We start from the raw sequence: 13734 nt of genomic DNA, 5'->3' as shown, positions 1-13734 counted from the left end.
ACTGCTTAGGGCCTCTGGTACAATGTTGGAGAGAGTGATAAGAGTCATCCTTGTCTTGTTTTCCGTGTTACAAAAAAAAGGTATTTAGTTTTTCCACTCATATGTGAGGTCTGCTGCAGGTTTTTGGAGATCTATCAGGTTGAGGAAATCCCCTTCTATTCCTGTTGATTGAGACTTTTACCATGAGTGAAAATTGAATTTTCTTATATAAATTTTCTGTATCTCTTGAGATGTTTATATAGATATTCTTTTATATTCATTAATATGATAGATGGCAGTATGATTTTTCAGTGTTAAACAAAACTTGTACTCTTTGGGTAATTCCCATGTGATCATGTTGTATTTATTATCATTTTTCATAAGTTGATAGATTTGCTTCTGTAATATTTTGTTAAAAATTGTGTATTAATGTTCGTGGTGGATATTTAATTAATTTATTTATTTTAAAAAATCATTTATTTATGAGAGAGAGCACATGTGAGCTGGGGAAGGGGCAGAGGGAGAGGATAATGGACAGAGACAGAGTTCCTGCTGAGCCAGCAGCCCAAGGCAGGGCCCCATCTCATGACTCAGAGATTATGTCCTGAGCTGAAATCACGAGTTGGATGCTTAGCTGAGCCACCCAGACCCCTAATTTGTTTAAGTATCTTTTTCTGTTTATGGTATTGGAGAAATACTGGCTTTATGTGTTCATTTGGGATCTTTCTGAATATCTGTCTATTTTGTGGGGTACCATTTGAATTTTCACTCCTGAAGTGTTTCCTCAAATGTACTAGAGAAAGAATTTGTGTCTGAAGTTTTCTTTGGGAGAGTCTGTTTCATTAGGGTTACCATTTCTTTAATAGAGGCTCTTTAGACATTCTGTTTCCTGTCCATTTTGGTTATCTTTCAAGGAATTTGTTGATTTTGCTTAAATTGTCAAAGGTATAGTTTTAGTGTTTTTCACAGTTGTATTAATTTCCTAGGGTTGCCATAACAAAGTACCACAAATTCACCAGCTTAAAGCCATCACAATTTATTCTCTCACTGTTCTGGAAGACCGAAGTCCAAACCAAAGTGTCAGTATGCTTCCTCAGACTTGGGTGGAATCTTTCTTTGCTTCTTCCTGGCTTTTCACTTTGGCTATTGCTTCCTGGCATTACTTGGCTTGCAGTTGCCTATCTCACTTTCTGCCTCTGTTATCACATGGCATCCTTTATGTGTGTCTCTGTCTTTGCATACAGTTTCCTCTTCATGTAAGGGTGCCACCCATATTGGATTAGAGCTCACCTCTAATGGCCTCATCTCAACTCGACTGCATCTACAGAGACCTTATTTCCAAAAGGGTCATATTCACAGGTGCAGGGGTTAGGACTTAGCATATCTTTTCAGAGGATATAATTAAACCCATAATAATGATATTCTCCAATTATCTGTTTACTGTTTATAGGATTTATAACCCTGTCATTTTTTTCCGTGATATTGTTTATGTTTCTGATATTGTTTTATTTGTATTCTTCTATTTTGATGAGTCTAGTTAGAGATTATCAATTTTTTTCTTTTTTTTTTAAAGTTTTATTTATTTATTTGACAGAGAGAGATCACAAGTAGGCAGAGAGAGAGAGAGGAGGAAGCAGGCTCCCGCTGAGCAGAGAGCCCGATGCGGGGCTCGATCCCAGAACCCTGGGATCATGACTGGAGTCGAAGGCAGAGGCTTTAACCCGCTGAGCCACACAGGCGCCCCAGAGATTATCAATTTTATTTATCTTGTCAAGAACCAGATTTTTGCTTCATTGATTTGCTTATATTTGTCCATTTTTCATCTTACTTATTTCATCTTTTATCTTTTTTATTGTGTTATGTTTGTCTTTACTTCTTCTCTTTATTATTTTCTCTCTTCTATTTATTTTGAATATGACTGCTTTTATTTTCTTGCCTTCTTCAGTGAAAGCATTTTTATTTATTTACTTATTTGAGAGAAAGAAAGAAAGAAAGAAAGAAAGAGAAAGCAAGCAAGCGAGCTCGAGCTGGGGGATGGGCAGAGGGAGAAAGAGAAGCAGATTTTCTGCTTATAGCAGAGCTTGACACAGGACTCCACCCCAGGACACTGCATTCATGACCTGACCCAAAGTCAGACCATTAACTGACTGAACCACCCAGGTACCCCTTAAGCGAAAGCTTTTAATCCTGTTGTCACACATAGATCTTTACTTATATGAGACCTAAAAAGTTTGTGAAGGCCGAGTTAAGATGCTTTGTCATTGATCATTGTCTGAAGCTAAGGGGCCAAGTCTCACAAATGACCTCCTAAACTTTACCTAGTACAAAGGTCACAAGATGGAGGAATTGTACAGAGATGGGACAGCTGTAATGGAGATGTCCCTCAGCGCAGCTGAGTGCTAACGCCTTAGTGCACCTCACACACAGCCTCAGCTGTAGGTGATCATTGCAGGGATGATGGTGCAAGGCCAGGGTTTAACACCCTGAGAGATGTGTGAAGCGGAGGCTGAGAATCTGAGAAGGAACATAACGTACCTTTTTTGCAAAACCCAGGTTCCGGGATTTAAGGTGGGTATTGTCCATAGGAGACAGGGATAGAAAGCTGGAGGATCGGAGAGAGGGAGAAGCCAGGGTAGTTTTAAGCCCCGTGGACCTGAGGCTGCACCTCTAGCAACAGCTACCTTACTTCTATGTTCCTGCCTCCTATTGGACGCCTCTTCTGTGCTCCTAGGTTCTGCACAGGTGGCTCAGGGAAACCACCTCCTTTCCTCCCTAGGATAGGATAGGGGCTTCCCAGTGTTAAACTCTGAGTGTCTGTCCTTCTTGATTCCTGGTTGGTTTCAGAGCATCTTTGTCTCCTCATTGAATTCCCTAGATTTAATTCCCTTTGTTTTAAATGCTCAGAGACATTTCTATTTTCCTTGTGGACACTTACTAATATACATGTATCTTCTCACTTTACCACTGTAACCATCCCGTGAGACAATACATCATCCTCATTTTATAGATGAGGAAACTGAAGCTTAGTAAGATCAGTCAATTAATTAATCATGGTGTTGGGGTTTGAGCCCTGGCTGCTTGCCTCTCCTCTGACAATGATATAGCTCTGATCTTTAGCTTTAGCTCGGATATCTTTGCATTATCTTAATAGGTCAAGAATAATGATTGATAATAATAATTAGTGATAATAATGGATATGTTCCTGGGTACCAAGGCAGATGTATATGTTCTCATAGGCGTTTAAAAACAGTAGGCGCAATGCTTCCATGCAAATCATATGCTAATTACTTATAATAGGCCTTTCAGTCTATTATAGGAGCAGTAAGAACAGGTGTAGATACAAATTGAATTTGATAAAAGAAACAAAACAAAATCAGCAGTTGGACCTGATATTAAGTTCCCTGGGCAGATGCCTACTCATGATGTAAAAAAGATACAGCAGATCAACTGTGGCAGAGAGCTGTTTTCAATTTTCTCCTTTTGCCTTTATCAGCCATGTCTGTGTTCACATCTCCAAGTAAAATCTAGATTTTATTTAAAAATTTAAAAAATTAACATATAATGTGTTATTAGCCCCAGGGGTACAGGTCTGTGAATCGTCAGACTTACAGACTTCACAGCACTCACCATAGCACATACCCTCCCCAATGTCTATAACCCAATCACCCTCTCCCTACCTAACTCCCCCCGCAACCCTCAGTTTGTTTTGTGAGATTAAGAGTCTCTTATGGTTTGTCTCCCTTCTGATCCCATCTTGTTTCATTTTTTTCTTCCCTACCCCCCAAACTCCCCACTATGCCTCTCAAATTCCTCATATCAGGGAGATCATATGATAATTGTCTTTCTCTGATTGAGTTATTTCACTCAGCCTAATATCCTCTAGTTCCATCCACATTGCAAATGGCAAGATTTCATTTCTTTTGATGGCTGCATAGTATTCCATTGTATATATATACACCACATCTTCTTTATCCATTCATCTGTTGATGAACATCTAGGCTCTTTCCATAGTTTGGCTCTTGTGGACATTGCTGCTATAAACATGTGCATGTGCCCCTTTGGATCACTACATTTGTATCTTTAGGGTGAATACCCAGTAGTGTGATTGCTGGGTCATAGGGGAGTTCTATTTTCAACTTTTTGAGGAACCTCCATATTGTTTTTCAGAGTGGTTGCACCAGCTTGCATTCCCACCCATAGTGTAGGAAGGTCCCCCTTTCTCCGCATCCTCGCTTGCATGTGTCATTTCCTGATGAATCTAGATATTTTACACCTAAATCCCTAATGTAATTCATTCTCTATGTTACATGCTGGTTGTTTCACCCTTAACATGCTCTAGAATGAGTTTCATTTGGCCAGCTGTGCTTTTTCCTTTTTAGCTTCTCTGGGGAGTCAGCTCACATGGGACCTTTGTCCTGTCGCTGAGACTCCAGCCCTGTCAGCATTAACTGCTACTTTCCCACTCTGTGAAACTCCTTTGTCTCCTCTTCTGTCACTTTGGATCACATTAAGTAAATATTTGTTAATACGAATTGCATTGGGAAGTATTTTTAAACCTTCTGTCATAATTAATGTTAATTTAAAACAGGTTTTCCTGTTTATTTCCTTACTTAGTAGCAGTTTGCTTTTGTTATTGAAGCAATACAAAAACAGAACATCAGTGGCTTTTATAGGGATATCTTAAAAGAGCAGTGAGCATTTAAAAAAAGAAGAAATTTCTTTGGTTGACTATGAAGAAAATTATTTTCCAGTGGTGAAAATTATAAGCAGAAAATTGGTAGCTCTAAGACTACTTCTGAAAAATTCTTTCAGAATATTTATGATGATAAAACCGTCAGAGGACATGGGGCTCTGGAGAGTGTGTACTTGGTGTCAGGTATCCAAAATGTACTTCAAAGGTTAAAAAAAAGACATTTTTAGAGTTTATTTTTATTCAAGAAATATTAATTAAACAAACTACTGTATATAGGAAACTATGGTAAGTATAAGCTATTTAAAGTTAATATGCATGTACATCACTGCCTAATCTAGACTGAATGGCGAAGCGATTATTAATTAACAAACAAATACCCACAATAGGAAATAAATTATTAATGATAAATGAATATTATAACTAGGGAGAGGTACAGAATGTAAATAACATCAAATACAGGGCTGCTAAAGCTTATATTTTCTTTTACTTTTTACACACTAACCCACTTGATTACTAAATGTGCTAAGGTGAAGATTAATACACTGAAAATCAGAGACAAAAATAATGAGAAGCAACTCTTCACAGAAACATGTTTAGGGACTGGTGTAAATGTTACATTAATGTAGGACGTTTATTCCTATTTTGCATAATGTATAGCTAATGAGGAACAACACAGTGGCCATATCATGTAATGTCATGTTTGGAAGTGAGAGCAGCAAACCCTTATTCTTTAACTTTGTTTTTGTTTCCAGATGTGGTGGCAATGCTATACATATAATATAATACATATCTTATAATTTAAATATTGGACCATTATTCTTTTATTCTTTCATTGAAGGAAAAGAAAGTTTTGCTGTTTTCTACCCAATAATTGAACAAAGCTAAAACATAAGAACAGTTATCAAATGACAATATTTCATGATTTATAATCTTTCCTCTGGCAAATTAAAAGATAATTTTTCTACTTCCCGTATTCCCACAGTTTGAATCTGTAATATTCTCTAAACAGAGAATTCTCTTGTGCATTTTCTTCTTAACTCTGTCTGCCCCAAAGTGGGAGGTGCTGTAAGAATACTCTTGTATCCTCAGTTCTTCTTGGATTCCTCTGCCATCATGCAAACATCAGGGAAAGATGAGAGCTCTGTATGGAAACTACATGCAAAATGATTACAGAGATTCCTATCTAAGTAGGCACAATTTTGACCTGATTATTTCCCATTTCCCTGTCTTTTCTTTTTTTCCTCTCTCCTCTCTTTCTTTCCTTCCTTGCTTTCATTGTCTTGTCATCTACATTATTATTTTTTCCTCCAGTTATGAGTAAAAAATATGTATTCATAGATACTTGTTTTTGACCCTATGCCCTGGGTAAAGAGAGGAGCAAGAGGCTTTTGAGAAAAATATAAACATGGGGCATCTGGGTGGCTCAGCTGATTAAGCATCTGCCTTTGGCTCAGGTCATGATCCTTGAGTCCCAGGATCAAACCCCAAGTTGGGCTTCCTGCTTAGCAGAGAGTCTGCCCCTCCCCTCAATCCTGCTCTGTCTGGTTCTCTCTCTCTTTCAAATAAATAAATAAATCTTAACAAAAAAAATGTAAACGTATGTAAAAATTAGAAACTTGCAGAGTGTTTCTGAAAGATCAAGATCCCCTGTCCTACTCCTGGGAATATTTTCAGTTGTTCTGTACATCAGATCTTTTCTTTCTTTTCAGCCTGTATTAGGGAAAGTGAACCCCTATCACCTCTATTTCTGACCAAACTGTGTGTGGCCCTTTCTGATAAGGTCAAAGATGTGATCAGCTACTGTTTCTAGAGATTTTATTAACATCCCTAATTCTGTCTGATGGGAATTGATATTTGAAATTCAAGAACAGGAGGAGAAACTCAGAACAATAAAACTTTAGAGAAGAGGAGTAAACCTCCTGGAGTACAATATTTTCATGTAGAATTCTATTAAATTAAGAGGAAGTCATTAAGTAGAAGAATTTGTATTCTGGTGATGGAATAATGCTGGGTCCTCTAGAGTTTCTTTCCTTTGGAAGTGCATTTCAAAGACCAAGAAGAGTGAAGATGCATGTTTACCTTTGTTCTTTAGAAGTAGTATTTTCGTGAATGCTTTGTGTCATCCTTTCTAGTTGGCCTTTATTCTTAATTATAAACTATCATGCAGACAGGGCATGTTTTATTCTCTAGAGGCATACAGATAAACAACTCTGTGAGATTTCTTTTTTCCTTATAAGTTGAAAACTTGTTGAAGATGAGTACTTTGTATATTAGCTGAGACAAACCCATTTAAGGTAATCAAATTGTTCTTTTTTAGATATTTTAAAAACTAATGGCTCCTTCTTTTTAGTTTTGTTTATAATTATCTTCCTCAAAAAGAACATTCATTTGTTCCTTTATTCACTTGTTCAGGAGTTGCTTAACACTATGTGTAAAGCATGATACTTAGTACTGAAATGATACTGCGATTAAATCCCAGAGCTCAAACCTCAGGCACTATGTGAAAGCATATGCAGTTGGGTTATAATTAAGATGATCTGAGAACCCACAGGAAGGTTGGAATTAACTCTGCTCAGGCACAGGGAGGACTTTTTCAAAGAAATGTGGTGGGTATTAAGGAGGGCACGTATTGCATGGAGCACTGGGGGTTATATGTAAACAATGAATCTTGGAACACTACATCAAAAACTAATGATGTACAGTTATGGTGACTAACATAGCATAAAAAAAAAGAAATCCATACAGTTGTATTTACAGGATGAGTATGTGTTTTGCCAGTTGGACAAGACAGAAGAATGAATTTCACTCAGAGCAATTATAGGCCAAGTGTGAAACTCTGCACAGACCATTGCACTGCTGGAAGGTAGGATATGGGACATTGTTGGGGGAGCTGTGACTAGGGACAAACCAGCATGGTGTTCAGCCAGAGCAGACAAATACAGGGTAGTTAAATAAAGAACAGATGTGAGAATGGATAATGCAGAAAGATCAAAATGTATCTGAAGATTTCTACTGAGGCCCAAACTGTTTCTCTTTTCTTCTTTGATTCAGGTCCAGTAACTCATCCCTCTTTGCTTTTCTATTAAAGGTTTTCTTTCCTGTGCTATTCTTTGGCATCACCACTTCCCTGGACACATACCTCAGGTGGGATCCTTCTAAATGCATTGTGTTTATATCCTCAAAGGCAAAGATTTAGATTCTTTTGCTTTTAAGGTTTGTCTTTTATTCATTCATTTATTTTTATTTTTACTGATGATTGCTACAGATAAACTAGCAGAGGCTAATGATGCAAGTAGCACAGTAGAAGGTTTTTTTTTTTTTTACTCCCTGTATTCTGTGGTATATAGTTTCTAGTTTCTTTTCTGTAAAGTAAAAAATGCCCTCTGGACCCATTACTTCTACATTATTTTGGGGGATAAGTAATAAGGAAATAAAAAATGTGTTGATGCCTGGTTAAATCTTGTGTTAGCCTTAGTCTAGCATGGCAGAGACTATTGGCCAATCCATGAGACTTTCCTTTCAAAAAAATTTTTTTATTGAATATTTTATTTATGTATTTGACAGAGAGACAGTGAGAGAGGAATCACAAGTAGCGGGAGTGGGAGAAAGAGAAGCAGGCTTCCCACTGAGAGGGAGCCCGATGTAGGGCTTGATTTCAGGATCCTGAGATCATGACCTGAGCCGAAGGCAAATGCTTAACAACTGAGCCACCCAGGTGTCCCTATGAGCCTTTCCAATCACCTTTTCTCCTGCCATTCCCACAAGTTATTCCCTTTCCTGGCTCCCCTTGCAGTGAGAGTGGCCACCCAGCCTACCTTTGGCCATTGAAATGTAAGACAAAGTTCGCTAGAAGATTTCTAAAATGGCTTTCATTGCCTTTATTCTCTTTGTTTTCCTGAATACTGACAGTAACCTGGAGCTGTAGCAGCTGTTTTGTGGCAGTGAGGTTGTCAACATGCCGAAGGAATGTTAGGAAGATTTTGAGAGCTAATGGCATTGATGATGTTTTTGAGCTGTTGGATCAGTGCTTAGTCACTCGATCTCTAGGTTTCTTTGATATCTATGTCCAGATATATGCCTAAGAACTACCTCCTGTGGTTGTCAATTTCAGCTGGTTCCTTTTCTCACAGAAGAAGGAGCACACAGTGAATTAAAAGCATAAACTAGGTAATTTGACAAGCGGGAAAAACAGGACAGAGAAATCAGAAGAATTTTGTATTTACTATTAGAGCTATAAACTGTGTTCTTATAATCTGATATTATAATATACAGAGGATGTGCTATGCTGTAAAGCAAGATGGTTTAAGGTTAAAAACAAACCAGGGCAACACAAATGGAAAACCTTGTGATTTGTGGCTTAGAAATAAAAGGGCCTTCAACCTCTCAGGCAGCCAAAGCCACAAATTCTCCCCCTACTAATATTCTCTGACAGCTCTGCTCTTATGTATTTTAGTTCCTGGCCTGTTATTTTATTATTATTTTTTTCTGATTATAGATTACATTTTGTCTTAACACCTAATGGTTTCACTCTCCTCTCCTTGACACAGCAGTATCCCTCGGATCTATAGAAGATCACAAATGGGAAATCCCAATGTAAGCTTTACTTAGAAAGGCCCTTCAAGGGAACTTTCACACAAAAGGAAGAAAATATACTCTTACATTATTTTTTATTGACTGCTAAACCCCATATGTCATATGGGATGTAGGAATTGTTTGTAATGATTTTTTTTTTTTTTTCTCGAGCCATTATGGAGGAAGTTCGTTTCCCATATTTTATCTCAATATGTTTCTCTACTATCCAGAAATGACTGAGAAGGATATTTAGACAAAGAGAAATCTCATAACAAAAGGAAGAAAATACAATCCAGAACTTCTTTTTTTAGAAAAATTTATTTATTTTTTAAATTTCTTTTCAGTTCCAGAATTCACTGTGCACTACACCCAGTGCTCCATGCAATATGTGCCCTCCACAATACCCACCACCAGGCTCACCCAACCTCCCACCCCGCTCCCCTCCAAAACCCTCAGTTTCTCAGAGTCCACAGTCTCCCATGGTTTGTCTCCCCCTCCAATTTCCCCCAACTCCCTTCTCCATCTCCCCATGTCCTCCATATTATTCCTTATGCTCCGCAAATAAGCAAAAGCATATGATAATTGACTCTCTCTGCTTGACTTATTTCACTCAGCATAATCTCTTCCAGTCCCATCCATGCTGAGAAAAAAATTGGGTATTCATCCTTTCTGATGGAGGCGTAGTACTCCATAGTGTATACAGGCCACATCTTTATCCATTCATCCATTGAAGGGCATCTTGGTTCTTTCCACAGTTTGGCGACTGTGGCCATTGCTGCTATGAACATTGGGGTACAGATGGCCCTTCTTTTCACTACATCTGTATCTTTGGGGCAAATGCCCAGTAGTGTAATTACAGGGTCATAGGGTAGCTCTATTTTTAATTTCTTAGGGAATCTCCACACTGTTTTCCAAAGTGGCTGCACCGACTTGCATTCCCACCAACAGTGGAAGAGGGTTCCCCTTTCTCCACATCCTCTTCAATACTTGTTGTTTCCTGTCTTGTTAATTTTGGCCATTCTAACTGGTGTAAGGTGGTTTCTCAATGTGGTTTTAATTTGAATCTCCCTGATGGCTAGTGATGATGAACATTTTTTCATGTGTCTGTTAGCCATTTGTATGTCTTCTTTGGAGAAGTGTCTGTTCATGTCTTCTGCCCATTTTTTGACATGATTATCTGTTTTGTGTGTGTTGATTTTGAGGAGTTCTTTATAGATGTTGGATATCAGCCCTGTGTCTGTCCTGTCATTTGCAAATATTTTCTGCCATTCTGTGGGTTGTCTCTTTGTTTTGTTGACTGTTTCCTTTGATGTGCAGAAGGTTTTGATCTTGATGAAGTCCCAAAAGTTCATTTTCATTTTTGTTTCCTTTGCCTTTGGAGACATATCTTGAAAGAAGTTGCCGTGGCCAATGTTGAAGAGGTTACTGCCTTGTGTTCTCCTCCAGGATTTTGATGGATTCCTGCCTCACATTGAGATCTTTTATCCATTTCGAGTTTATCTTTGTGTATGGTGTAAGAGAATGGTTGAGTTTCATTCTTCTACACATAGCTGTCCAATATTCCCAGCATGATTTATTGAAGAGACTGTCTTTTTTCCACTGTATATTTTTTCCTGCTTTGTCAAAGATTAGTTGACCATAAAGTTAAGGGTCCATATCTGGGCTCTCTACTCTGTTCCACTGGTCTAAGTGTCTGTTTTTGTGTCAGTACCATGCTGTCTTGGTGATCACAGCTTTGTAGTAAAGCTTGAAATCAGGTGACGTGATGCCCCCAGTTTTTTTCTTTTTCAACACTTCTTTAGCAATTTATTTTTTTTTTACCCGAAGTTTCACAGGGATTTATTTTGAAATTACATTTTTGGCATTTATGCAAAAATAGGCAAGTGTATTAAAATACAGAGTAAAACAAATAATATATACTTTTGACTGTAGGAGAGATATAGTCAGAATCCAGAATAACAATTTAAATAGTTTGTCATAATACACAAACCCCTCAGATATTAACAGACTTTTCTGGAATCTATGCTAAAAATTAACTGCCTTGTAATGATTCCATTCTTCTTCCCTGCTCAATTGCTAGTATATACAATGACATTTCTTAGCAAAATATAATTCAGAGGCACCATCCAATCTGAGATCTCAGATTCTAACATGTTATGACTTTTAATATGAACACCAGTATAACCAGAATTTAAACAAATTAGGGCAAATATATTAAAACATTTATACTTTAACATCTCTGATTCCATACAAATTTTAGGATTGTTTGCTCCAGCTCTTTAAAAATGCACAATTTTTCAAATTTCGAAAAGGTGGAATTTTGGTTAGAATGGCATTGAAAGTATAGATTGCTCTAGGCAGTATAGACATTTAACTATGTTTATTCTTTTGATCCATGAGCATAATCCAGAACTTCTGACAGGAAATATGATTATGCCAGCACTTATTTTTATAGAATCGTAGTGTTTGAACAGGATCTTATATGTCTAAAAGTCGCTGCTAAGTGGCAATCTACCCTGTTTGAACACCCCCTGGAGAAATTGAACTCATTTTTCCCCAAGGTAGTCAGTCACAGATTTTAACTGCTCCTAGAATATTTTTCTTTATTCTGGCTCAAAAATTTTTCTTCTTGCATCTGATCCGCATAAACACAACTTCTGAGCATTTTAATGGCAAAGAAGAAATAATACTTGTTAACATGCTTCATGACTTCTAAAGCTGAGTCCAGCATCTCAGAAAACAGGTCATCATCTCTCCCTGGATCCATGAATTCATCACAGTGCAGAAAATATAGAAAAGATTGTCTTATTTTATTTGAACATAGAGTCAGTGTGTCTTTGCTATTTGAGGGTTTTTGTCATTTTGGAAGAAAAATAAATACTAATGTCAGGAATTGTGTTCAAGTGATTGTTGCCTTAGTTTAAGAAACTGCCACAGTCATCCCAGCCTTTAGCAACCCCCATCCTAGTCATTCAGCAGCTATGGACATGGGGGCCGCCCCCTCCCCCCCGCCCACACCAGTAAAAAGGTGATGCCTCACTGAAAGCTTACAAGATGGTTAGCATTCTTTTAGCAATAAAATATATTTTTTTAAGATTTTATTTATTTATTTGACAGACAGAGACCACAAGTAAGCAGAGAGGCAGGCAGAGAGAGAGGAGGAAGCAGGCTCCCTGCTGAGCAGAGAACCCGATGTGGGGCTCGATCCCAGGACGCTGGGATCATGACCCGAGCCGAAGGCAGAGGCTTTAACCCACTGAGCCACCCAGGTGCCCCAGCAATAAAATATTTTTAAAATAAGGCGTGCACATTTTTAAAATTGACATATAATGTATTATTTGTTTCAGGGGTACAGGTGTGTGATTCATCAGTCTTACACAATTCACAGCACTCACCATAGCACATATTCTCCTCAGTGTCCACCACCCAGCTACCCCATTCCTCCTACCTTCCTCCCCTCCAGCAAGCCTCTGTTTCCTGAGATTAAGAGTGTCTTATGTTTTGTCTTCCTCTTTGGTTTCATCTTGTTTCATTTTTTCCTCCCTTCTCCTATGATCCTCTGTCTTATTTCTCAAATTCCTTGTATCAGTGAGATCATATGATAATTGTCTTTCTCTGATTAACTTCTTTCACTTAGCACAATTCCCTCCAGTTCCATTCAGGTCATTGCAAATGACAAGAGTTTTTTTTTTTTTTTTAAATTTATTTATTTGTCAGAGAGAGAGCATGAGAGAGCACAAGCAGGCAGAGTGTCAGGCAGAGGCAGAGGGAGAAGCAGCCTCCCTCCTGAGAAAGGAGCCTGATGTAGGACTCAATCCCAGAACCCCGGGATCATGACCTGAGCCAAAGGCAGCTGCTTAACTGACTGAGCCACCCAGGCATCCCAAGAGTTCGTTTTTTTTATGGTTGCATAATATTCCGTTGTGTATATATACCACATCATCTTAATCCATTCATCTGTTGATAAACATCTAAACTCTTTCCATAGTTTGGCTATTGTGGACATTGCTGCTATAAACATTCAGGTGCACGTGCCCCTTCGGATCACTACATTAGTATCTTTGGGGTAAATATAGTAGTGCAATTTTTGGGTCATAGAGTAGCTCTATTTTCAACTTTTTGAGGAACCTCCATATTGTTTTCCAGAGTGGCTGCACCAGCTTGCATTCCCACCAAGAGTGTAGGAGGGCTCCCCTTTCTCTGCATCCTTACCAGCATCTGTCATTTCCTGACTTGTTAATTTTAGTCAATCTGACTGGTGTGAGGTGGTATCTCACTGTAGTTTTGTTTTTTATTTCCCTGATGCCAAGTGATGCTGAACACTTCTTCATATGTCTGTTGGCCATTTGGATGTCTTCTTCTTTTTTTTTTATTTTTAAGACTTTATTTATTTATTTATCAGAGAGAGAGAGAGAGAGTGAGCACACAAGCAGGCAGAGGGCAGGCAGAGGCAGAGAAGTAGGCTCCCTGCTGAACAAGGAACCTGATGT

This window comes from Mustela nigripes, chromosome 6 (genome assembly GCF_022355385.1).
Source record: "Mustela nigripes isolate SB6536 chromosome 6, MUSNIG.SB6536, whole genome shotgun sequence".
Taxonomy (NCBI): Eukaryota; Metazoa; Chordata; class Mammalia; order Carnivora; family Mustelidae; genus Mustela; species Mustela nigripes.
The sequence above is the reverse complement of the archived record's forward strand: the minus strand, read 5'-3'. Positions refer to the sequence as shown.